Here is an 11,366-nt window from a genome sequence, read left to right as displayed (position 1 = left end):
TTTGTCCTACATATTTTCAACTTATTTTGAACCCTAAATCAAAACATTTTCTGTTTAAAAAATACAGGCGTGCTTGTTTCAACAGTTTCAATGCTTCCCCCCGAAGGAAATGGTTTTGAACTGAGAAATGTGTCAAATCAGCTCCCATCAACAATTTTGGCTTTAACAAATTATAGTCTCCTAAAGGGAAAGAAACCACAATAACTAAGATTTCAAAAAAAAAAAAAACCAAAAAAAACCTGACCAGTGACCGGCTCTTGATCTGAGGAACTTGAAGTACAAGGGGCACACCTTGGGTTTGAGTGACCTGGCCGTGGGTTTCCCAAAAACCAGTGAAAAGACTAGGAAAATGAATGCAAACGTTGCAGGGATGTGGGTGAAGACTCTCTTGGCCAAGTTCAGTGTGCCTCGGTCTCCCCATCTGTACAACGAGGGCAATAACACTTAGCAGAGCTGAGTCCAGCAGTGGTGAGGATGGGAAAGAGGACAGAGGAGTTAGGAAGCCACATAGCGAGGACACGCTGCTGGATGAGCTCTGCAGAGGGTGCGGTTCACGGGACACATTCAGACGTCTGTCAGCTGGGTGCTGGGTTAGCAGCTGTGGTCGGAGGCAGAGAGGGTCTTGAATGGTTTCTTTTTCACCAGAAACTCCTGTGCTCTCATTTTCATTCCAAGCAGAATGAAACCAATTTGAAAGCCCTGAATTTTTCAGCAACAAAAGTGTTGTTCTGCATCCACCCCTACTTTTTGCCCCGTTTATGTTTTCTCCGTCGTGTGGAGTACAAATAAATATTCCAAGGCCGTGACTTCTAACGCCTGACTTGCCCCGTGGTGCACAGAGCATCACAGGAGATAACTCTGAGTCAGGGAAGGGCACTGCTCAGCCTCGCTGTTCAGTCCTCTCCCAGGGAGCCCGGAGGGAAGCATCTTTTACACCACTCTGCCTGCACAGCTCTGGGCTTTGCATTGTAAATACTCTGCGGAAGTGATTCCACCCCTGACAAAGAAATGACAAAAATTATTTACTTAGGAAAAACAAACTTGCGATTGCTGTCACAGAGGAAAACTGCAAGCTAAGACAAGATGTCATTGTTTTGTTATCAGGGCAAATAGGTGAAGTCAATAGCAGCCTATATGGGGCTGGTCCTTGAGGGACCCCTCAGGAAAAACTGTGGGTGAGGAAAGGAAGGGACTGATCGGCTCTGCTTGTTGCCTGGCCACAGGTCAAGAAATAATGAATCTTGTGCATGGAAAATTTAGGCAAAAATGTAGGAATGATGGCTGTCAAGGGGGAAGGTGAGGTGTGACAGAGTCTGCCCGGGGCTCTGTAGGATCTGTCTCCGGGGCTCTTTGTATCAGGCTGCTCCCATCCTTCGGGGTGGCTGATCCTGCCCTGGGGCAGGGGGTAGGGTAATCTAGAGATGTCTCAGGGTCCCTCCCAGCCCCTTTTCTCTAGGTCTCTAAAAGATCTCTGCTGTAAACAGGGCTATAATATTTCTCGTTTGGCCGTTCAGTCCACGGAAGGACTCCAGGAGGGAGCACAAGACATTTTCAGCCAGTATCATACAGCCTGATGATTAAGGGCAGGGAGAGCTTGTGGGTGGTAAGATATGCACCGCAGACATTTCAATGCTTTGTCACAATGCTGCGCTGCTTTAACTCTTCCACAGCCTGCTCCACATCCACAACACCCAACTGCTGCGGTGCTGCTGGCATTTTTTTCTGTGTCTTCTACAAATGTCACTGTTGGTCTGGGGAAAATCCAGCAGCCAGCAGAGATCCAGGAATCCACATTTTGTTGCTCCCTGTTGAAAAAGGGTTGGATTTTTAAGGAAAAAAAAACAAATTATGACATGACTAACATCACAAAAATCACTGTCATGAAAGCAGTCTCTGCCAGATAGGATCTAAAATCTAGTGTAAAAATGGAGGTGGGACCCACAGTAACTGGTTAATATTTGCAGAGGAGAGAAATGGAGACATAAAAAAACTTAGGATCTTGTAAAGGACAGACTCTTCACAGAACCTATTCTTGACAGAATTATTTTTCTTTGTAGCTCAGGACCAGAAGGGAGCCAGTCTATAAGGAATCAGAGAGCAGTCACCACTGAGGCTGAGAAATAATTACTTTAAAACTGCAAAGTAATGCTAACTAAGATGAAGAGGCAAAACATAGTGCAGCCTTGACAGAAGCCTGGATATATGTTGCCTTTCATAGAATTACATGGGTGACCTCCACAGCTGCAAATGGAGTGACAAACAGCAAACGCCTCAAGAACAGAGAAAAAATAACGCTGAGATGTCATTAAACCTGAAGTAAATAGTTGATGAAGCAACTCGAGCAACTACTTCCTCATCAAGAATGCCACAGTCTTGACCTTGGCAAGAAATCAAGTGGACCCATCCAGAATAATCTCCCTGCTTCACATCCAGCATAATTTGAAAGTTATGAAGCAGTCACGTCCTCTAGTGCTCTTGCTGAGTTTCCATTTATTAAGTGGAGTATTCAGGATCGTTCTCTCCTTTTCATGCCACAACTTCTTGTTAAAATACAAAGGTGGAATGGAAGAAAAAGGCTCTGTGTAAAATCCTGGCTGAAAGATCGTGACCTCAAGAATAAATATTCGTCAATTGAGGAGTCATACGGACTGTGCTCAGAGATGGAAAAGTGCTGCAATAAGGCTGGAAGAGTGCTACAAAACAAAAAGTGGCACATAAATGATTTGGTTATTAAGAGAAGCACTTTCCAACTGCCTCCTTTGAAGGAACGGCTTATTCAGTCTTTTGCAGGCTCTTCTCCAGCAGGACACAAACCCAGGCGCTGGGATGGAAGCCTGCCCAAAGCAAGGTGTGACTGTGCAGGCTCACTCTGCTCATGCAAGGACGACAGCGTCCTACTCTTGGCTCCATGCTAGACCCAGCCTTAGAGCTGCCTTTGCATTTGATTCTTGACCTTGGGCAATTTCCAGATTGCAGAGAAGACATACATTCACATATCGTGCAGCTGAGTTCTCCCAAAGTGACTGCAAAGCTTCTGTTTCATTAGCACAGTATCAATCATCTCCTACTTTTCTACCGCTCCGTTAATGAACAGGGTTATCGGTATTTCAATACTGTGAATTAACAGAATCAGAAAATTAAATGATTCAATCCACAAGTGGTTTTGCAGGTTCATGGTATTCTTGTTCATTTAAGTAAAGCCATTCCTTGAACATATTTGGGCAATGGCATTGCTACTGTAGCAGAATAATTACTGTAATTGTCACAAATTGTTAACTCAGCTGGTGACACAGTGAAGCGCAGTTCGTTCAAGAATGAGATACGTGAACCAAGCAGCCCTGGAAAACAATGTACTCCTCTGAATAAATGTCACAGGAAGCTTTACATTTCATCCTGCTCTTAGTAACTTCGGATGGCTTTAATTTGAACAGTTTTGCATGCAATTAGCCAGTAAGCTGCCTGCCTGAAGATGACTGGGCGCAGTCAGTCATCCTGTCTGCAACACTGTTGAGATTTGAGCTGGAGCTACCTTTGCTTATGTGCTTTTACCATATCTACATCTGTGCTCATTTAAGTACAGGAGCTGCTGAAAATGTCAGTCAGGCTTTGCTGTGATTGCTGTACTCGTCAGTGATGTCTTGATAACACCGATAACCTTCCTTCCCCCGCTTTGTGTGTGCCTGCACTGTATAACACGAGACACCAGAACAGCTGTCACTACCTGCATTTCTCATTTGGTCAAACCATCATACGCACTTCCCATTTGGTAAAGTCATTCTGTAAAATTAAATGAGAAGAAATCTGGAAACAAAATCTCCGTATCTAAAAGCCTTTTCTTTAGGGAAGGTCAACTCTGAGTCTAAGCAGATGGAGCCCTTTTTCAGCTAACACTTCTGGGTAGTAAACAGGTACGGGTAACAGTCTTTAACTGATTTTACATCTCCGTGCATGTACCTAACAGCGAGCAAAGGATTTCCTGCAAACTCCTTCCTCAGGCAGTGTCTACGGAAGGTTGAAATTTGTCAAGATGATTTTCCAATCTTAAATGTTTGGGGTTTTTTTCCTCCTGAAGTCAGAAGTTTCCATTCTGATGGATGTTTTCTCATTTTCTGATTTCCTTTTTAGATATTGCCTCCCCCCATTCCTGTTTTTTCTCTCTTCACTGTTTCCAGAGGACAAGGGGGACAAGGGACTAAAAACAAATTAATCTTTTTTTTTTTAAAACTTACAATTTACAAAAGAAAGACATACCTTTGTAATTAAGATCCTCCCAACCTCTTTTACCTGTAAATTGTTATCAGCTTTGACAACTTTACTGTGACAGGGAGGTCTGCTGAACAAACCTGACGTTTGATGCCATTACACATGGACGACTGAAGATCACCTTTCCCCATTTTTTCCTGTATGACGTCTCTAAAGCTGCTGCCCTTTAGTTGCCAGGTGGGTTGCACGGTGATCATCTGAGACACAAGCCTAAATTCCTCGTGAGTCTGGAAAAGTCTGGAAAACTTCTGCAGAGTCTGGAAAACTTCTGCAGAGTGCTGGAGCTGGTGGACGGTTGGAAAAGGGCTGGAGGGAAGGCAGCGTAAGAGCTAGCTCCAAGGCAGGGGAAATTCCTCATCGTGTTATATACTCTTTTGTTTGGAGTTATGCTGGAAAGAAAGCAGTGTTCTTCCTCCAAAAGCAATGTGCTTTTAAGAAGCCAGACTCATCTGAGCTTATCCAGTGCCCACACACATGACAGTGTAAAGGCCAAATTCTCATTCCTCTCGCGCTGGGGTGAGATGGTGTCGTGTCACAGCCAGGCACTAATGAGACCAAGTTGAGGGGTTGGGGCTTGCTTCAGGCGTCACCGGTTCTCCCGTAAGATTCCTACAGACACTCTCTCCGATAATTGCAGGGATGATGTTTTACAGTAATGATGAAGTATTGCTTTTGAGAGTGGTGCTTTCACAAATAACAGCAATTGTGTTCAAAAGAGCAATTCTGAGGCTGGCTGTGCAGGTAAATTTCCCGAAATACCTGTAAAGACAGTCAGATAAAATAACTGGAACAACACTAGGGCTAGTATGATGCTCTAGGGGCAGCTAAAACACTTTTTCCCATAAATACTTTAAGTCCAACCTAATAACTTCCGCGGGGAGCTGACAGCCCTCCCCAGAAGGACTTTTTCTTTAAATTTCTTAATGTGCAAAAGTAAATACTTGATTTCATCTGACAACAGCAAGACAGATGTTTTGCTTAAGGATGGGAATGAGTCAGGTTCTTCGCCGCCGCCTTTGCAATCTGTCCTTGGCTACTTATTACAGAAGTAACAATCTCTGCAAGCATAGACTCGGAGGTCAGCCGGAGGTTGGGGAGACAATGACTGTGACCAAAGGCTATCCAGGCAACTCTTCGCTTGGTTAGATCCAGGCGTATTAGTTTATGAAAAGGAGTCAACACAGCTTATCCAAAAGAGGAGGATGAACTGTATTTAAACAGCTGAAAGCTTGCCTGATTTCTGTTGCCTGGTGCTTCATTTTGGCTGGCTCTAAGCCTTCGGAGTGGCCCAGCCACCAGAAAATGAAATAAGGCTCCATTCAGGAAAGTCATTCGGACTGGAACATTTGCTTCTGGTCCTGCAAAGCTGCTACTGCACTACCAGGGAGTACGGACAGCCTGTTTTTCAAGAGAAGAAGAAAAACACTGGAAATAAAAGGGAAAGGCTAGGCAGGAAAGGCTATAACTGTTCCCTGTACCGTGATGGGTGTGTCGTGAACCTAGTGTAAGAAGAGTTAAAGGACATAAGATCCAACAAGTACAGACTTAGTCTGGAAATTAGAAAGTTTTTAATCATCAAAGGAGTGGATTTTGGAGACTCTCTTCACAGCAATAATGAGGGCAGGATGTCAGATGCATTTACGGACAGGTTTATGTAACGCGGCTGCTTGCAACAGCTGGGGTTGGTCCCCACAACCCAGGAGGACTCCTTTGGTCTTGTTGCTTACGTGCCCTGCGCTGGAGGGAGGGAGCCCAAGGAGACTGTCTAAACACAGTCCCCAATCCCTCCGTGGTGAATTGACTCCTGCATCTTTCATACATGCTTCTGAGACCAGAAAAAATTATAAATCCTGCAATAAGGATAGTGAAACAAAGGCAAAGCAGGAAGGCAGTAAGCCTTGTCAGGTACATTTATACTCTGTGCACTCAGCTTCTTGCTCTCTATTTTTGAGCCTGCATGAACAGACACTCAAGACAGGGAGAGGAAATGGAGTCACTGCTGTGCTCATGCTCAACTCCTTTATTTCTGACTTCTGTTCATTTTTATACAGGAGCAGGAGGAATTTGTGCTCTCTGCACTTTTCTGGGACCTAAATACATCGTACACTTCATTCAAGCTGCAACAACCCTCAAATATTGGTGCGCCCCAAATCACTGCTATTTATTCTGGGAGAGAGTCCATTTTGCTTTGGACTTTGCTTTTGTTTCTCTTGGAGCTGCATGGCATTGCACAGCTTTTCTAAGGATAAGATCACAGACTATGCACTGTGAGATTAAGGGGACTTGTTCATGGGGATACTGTGGTTTTGTTAATGGACAAAAAAGGAGATTTTTGTGAGCTCAACTTACATACAAAATGAATGTACATTACTGTGTTCTAATTGCAAATTGCTTGGCTGGGGCTTTAAAAGCCTTTCATTCCAAGTCCAGTGTTTGTCAAATGTCTTTTAATACTAACCATGGCTATAAAGTGCACATTATTGTTGTTAATACTTACAGGAGCCTTTTCAGCAATCGCCCTGCTCCCACCCACTCCAGCACAAACACTCTCCCTAGCATGGAGGATTGGAAACAACCTGAATTAGAAGGGACCCAGATAAGAGGAAAATAACAGGTTTCATAAAGTCTGTGAAGCCTGAAAGAACTCTTAAAAAGCTGAAGACCCACAACTGCCTAATCTGAGTGCAGACACCCCCTCTGCCCCCCATCCCGCAGTGCTGAGCTTGCAGAACTTTACCCTTACCCTGCTTTTTCCATATTTATTGTGTTTCGTTACGTATTTTAGGTTTAATTTTCATAGGAGAAACAAACTCGCTGCATTTCACTCGCTGAATGTCATGCACCAGAATGGCAGGGGAGGGTTTGGCTTTTCAATGCTGCCAGGGAAGATTTGTCTGTCTCGTTCTGGCCAAGGGTGGGCAGAAGACCCTGGATGAGCATCTCGCAGCCACCCTTCCCTGCCCGCTGCCAGCACATCTGTGAAGGGCAGAACTGCTGTCAGCCTTGCTCTACAAGCCCCCATGTAACTTGGATAGCGAGATCCCTATGTCCAGAGATCAAGACAGAAATCTGGATGAAATTCAGATGTCTCAGTCTATGAAGGATTAGGGCTCAGGGTAATGAACCCCACCGACTTCCAGTAAGACTTCAGTGTACTCTTAAGTGTTGACATCACTTTTGAAAGCGCTCCCAAATTGCTGCAGGACTTTATAGTTTGAGTGAGTTGACCGAGGCCATGAAGAAAAGCCTGTGGTACAGCTAGGCATTATCTCAGGTCCTCTAAGTCTCCGTGTAGTCCTTTAGATCCTAAAGAGCTTGGTTAGTGCCAGGCCCCACATAGGTCTACAGCTCTTTTTCTTAACACCAAGTTAAGCCTCAGCCCCCTAATATCTTTTTAGGAAGCATTATACAGCAACCAAACAGTAATATGTAGAAAAAGATTAAAGCCCCTCCTTGTTGTTATGTGGTTTAATTAGTTGTGAAACAGTTGAATAAGAAGTCTCATTTTTGCCTGAGATAGACAAAGAACATTGCTTACCAACTATTTACCTGGAGATAGTTCTGTGGACACAAGAGGAGCAGTGGAGTTGGGGAGAAACGGACAGAGGCAAAGGATGGATTAGAAGCCACTCAGTGCAATACAAACACAGCAGATAACATCCACAGCCGTGTTTGGTCATGTAACTCCACCATAGCAAAATCAGAAATGGAGTTGAAATTAAATACAAACCACATGTAATGTTATTCAGTAAGTGCAATACAATGCAGTGTAATAGCCTGATATTGTATATTAACCCTGGGAATTAGTAACTAAATTGCCCGTGCCGACAACAAACAAAGATCTGATCTGTAGGGTTGAGAGAAGGGACGTTCTTGCTATGCAGAGTCGTAATGTGATCATTCTGCGAGAGACTTTGGAGATAAACAGTCCAGGAGAAAATGTCAGTTCTATCTACATACATTAAGTGCAATTTACATAAATTACATGCTGTGAAGGATCAATATACGATCTTGTTCATGGCTCATATGTCTTCTTCTCCTGTCACCCCAGAAGTGAAGCAGGGGGTGATCTGTGTGTCAATGCATGCATGGTCTTGTCTGGCCAGGCTGATGTCAGCCCCAACTCTGCCATTGCTGAAGACACTTGGAATGCGTACCAACTGGCCAGGCTCCAATCTAGGCTTTTTCTCTGGGCATTTAACACACTCTTCTAACCAAATTAAAAAGTATAAATTTCTGCTTACACTACACTCAGACACTGTGTCTGAAATCACTGCAGCTGACAATGCTAGCCATGACCTCTCTCCTCAGCTGTACAAGGTCAGCAAGGGCAGACTGAATTTTTAAGTTGTTTGGTATAAGTTAGGACAAAACCCAATTGTCTGGGAAATGTGAGACGTTGCAAGAAACTGTGTGATAAGATTATGAATGCCACAAACTGTTTGCATGAAGCGTTCACAAGAAATCCTATTTTATTGTTTTTCAGGCTGAGAACTCCTCCTAATTGGAAGTAGCCTCTCCCAGGCTTGTCCAAACCCTAATGAGAACTGATGAATCCAACACAAGCAGGCGGAAATCTCCTAGCCAGCAAATCCAGTTCTCTCCCTTCACAGTAGCCTCATTCAAACATACCAACCTCTACCTTAAAACATGTGAGGGTGCTGGTCCAGAGGTACTTCAAACTTCCTTCTAGTCCTTAAAATGGACAACCTCATTTGTCTGAATATTTCTTGGCCTCCGGGGAGATGAATAAAACAGTAACCTGCATGTCAGCAATTCCTGGGCTGTCTACCACTGTGCCTCTTTGCTGTAGCAGCCGTTGTGGAGAGTATGTCTAGCTGTGCCAGAACCAACCCACCTTTCAGACATGCGGAGATTTCCTTTCCTTTTTGCAAGACTTAAAACCTCTCCTTGAAACCCGGACTCACTTGGCAAAGTATTTCAGTGTAGGCTCCCTCTGTTCACTTTCTTGACTGCTGGTCTAGCAACACAAACTCTTGTTTTACCCTGAATCTTTCTTCCCCCAGTCCCTTAAAAAACCCAACAACAAAAAAAGCCAGATGGCACAGAAATGTCAATGCTAGTTTAATGGTAAATGTGAGAAGTAAAACAGAAGAGGGAAAAGCAAAGAAATTTGTAAGCAGTCCCTCTCCATCCAAAGCAACCCAAGGAAGCAGGTTCTCCAGAGACGTAGTTCTTCTGGAATCGAACATATGGCAAATAGATTTTCTATTTTAAATTCACAAGCGAATGTTGGAACTTTCAAGCCAAAACCAATATGCGATTTTTTTCTTTCCACCCAGCGCTAGTTAGGGTCTTCTACCGTGTTTTGCTCCAATAACTGAAAGGGTGAGAAGTGAAAACTGTGGCCTCTCTGAATTCAATGGCAAAAATCCTCAAGTTTAACAGAAGCGGGGTTTCAGTTTGACCCTGGCAGATTTGCACACTCAGAGTAGCCGCTCAGCTTTGGCGTACTGAAAGCAGCAGAATCCCATATAAGATCCTGGTGGCATTACAATCACGTTCCATGACCCCACGCCCTCCCCCTGGCAAGCAAGAAGTGACAGGTTACTCTTATTTTAGAATAAGTTTACTGAATGGACATTCTTGGGATTCAAGAACAAAAATCTTCACACTTCTAGCAAATGTGCCCCTCCTGCTCCTCCCAAGCTGCCCGCAGCCTGGGATTCCGGCACTTTGCACCGCAGAGAGCAGGTACATGTTAATGTGTCGCTTCCCATGCACTACCTCTCCACTAACATCCCTCTCTGTCAGATAACAAGTGTGATCCTCACCGGTACCAGGTTCCTGACAGATAATATTTATCAACAACACCTTCCTTTCCTTAGCATAGGCAAGCTCAGAGCAGCCAAACTGCTAATTTATCCTACGAGCTGAGAGCCAGCGAAGCGCAGGGCCCTGCCTCCATCCCAGGAGCCCAGCAGCAAGTCCTGCGTGCTCCTTTTGCACCAGGCTTTTCCTTTCCCTCAGCCTTTTTCTAAGCCAGCTTCCACTAACCAGCTGTGAGATGCTGGGACTGAGCTGCTGCTTTCCCCCACCCTAGCAGAGGCTGCGTTCCAGCCTTGGGAGAAGGCATCACCCTCTGCTAGCTTGAATCTGACAAATTTCTTATTAAAATTGTTATCAATGTCTCTGCCCTCAGGACTAGGCCGACAGTTATAATGCAGTCTGGGGTCCTTTGGGAAGGGAAGCACTTTTTAAATGTAGGATGGTGTTACTAATGATAAGGAAGGCATTACAGTGTATAAAATTAGCCTGCTGGAGACATCTACCTTCTGTTCCTTATGTAGTGTGACATCCTTATGTGTCTCTGCTCTTAGCTACAAAGAATATAATTTCATTAGTAAATTGGAGTATCTCCATCTCTCCTAATTATTCATTATTTCCTATCGCTTTTTGAAAACAACTGAGATGTTTAAAAACTTGCTCAGTAAAAGCCACAGCCAGGCCTCCCCTGCGGCTCCCTCCCTCCCGCGTACCTTCGAGCGGCCCTCCGGCTTCACTGGCACGGCCACGCTGAGCAGTGAGACCAGCTTGAGACCAACCCGCAGCCCGCCGTCAATCGAAATCTCAATATTTATTTTTAAGCTGCAGGAAAACAGCTGCCTAAGCAAAGCCTGGCAGCGCGCAGGTGTCCCCTGGGCCTGCTCTGAAGCGATTACCAAGGAGGACGGTTGCTGACGAGGACGGAGGCAGGGTCAGGCCGACGTATGGAGCTGGGGATGTTTTTCAGGTTGGTCTGACAGGAGCAGAGCTCCACACCCCAGCCCCGCTGTCACCCTGCCCGGCCCAGGGAGCGCGAGCTCCCTCACGTTGCAGGCCACGTCTCCTCTTAGAGCTGCATTGCTGGTGGCTGGTCGTTAGAGAGAGGTGAGGCTTCACCGGCCTCGCCGGGGCTCGCAAGGAGCCTTTGCACTAAAAATCCCCACCCTCTTAAAACATGCAAAGCCAATTTCTGACATACTTTGAAGGGAAAATGCGCTTTTGTTCTGTCGTCCCATAGACACGCTGGGGAGGAAGAGGCAGTAATCCGGGGGGAGAGGAAATAACTCAAACCGTGACTGAAAGCCACGTCTCGCAGT

General features: G+C 45.0%; 1 long non-coding RNA gene across 1 annotated transcript; it reads left to right on the top strand.

Annotated features, from left to right (window-relative positions):
• The first annotated feature begins 4,307 nt into the window (after positions 1 to 4,307).
• Positions 4,308 to 10,969, top strand: LOC142416145 (uncharacterized). The gene is made up of 3 exons (XR_012777642.1): positions 4,308 to 4,440; positions 8,750 to 8,935; positions 10,873 to 10,969. It is a non-coding gene; the product is annotated as an uncharacterized LOC142416145 (long non-coding RNA).
• The last annotated feature ends 397 nt before the right edge of the window (positions 10,970 to 11,366 follow it).

Source organism: Mycteria americana, chromosome 12 (genome assembly GCF_035582795.1).
Source record: "Mycteria americana isolate JAX WOST 10 ecotype Jacksonville Zoo and Gardens chromosome 12, USCA_MyAme_1.0, whole genome shotgun sequence".
Classification (NCBI taxonomy): domain Eukaryota; kingdom Metazoa; phylum Chordata; class Aves; order Ciconiiformes; family Ciconiidae; genus Mycteria; species Mycteria americana.
The sequence above is the reverse complement of the archived record's forward strand: the minus strand, read 5'-3'. Positions and strand labels throughout refer to the sequence as shown.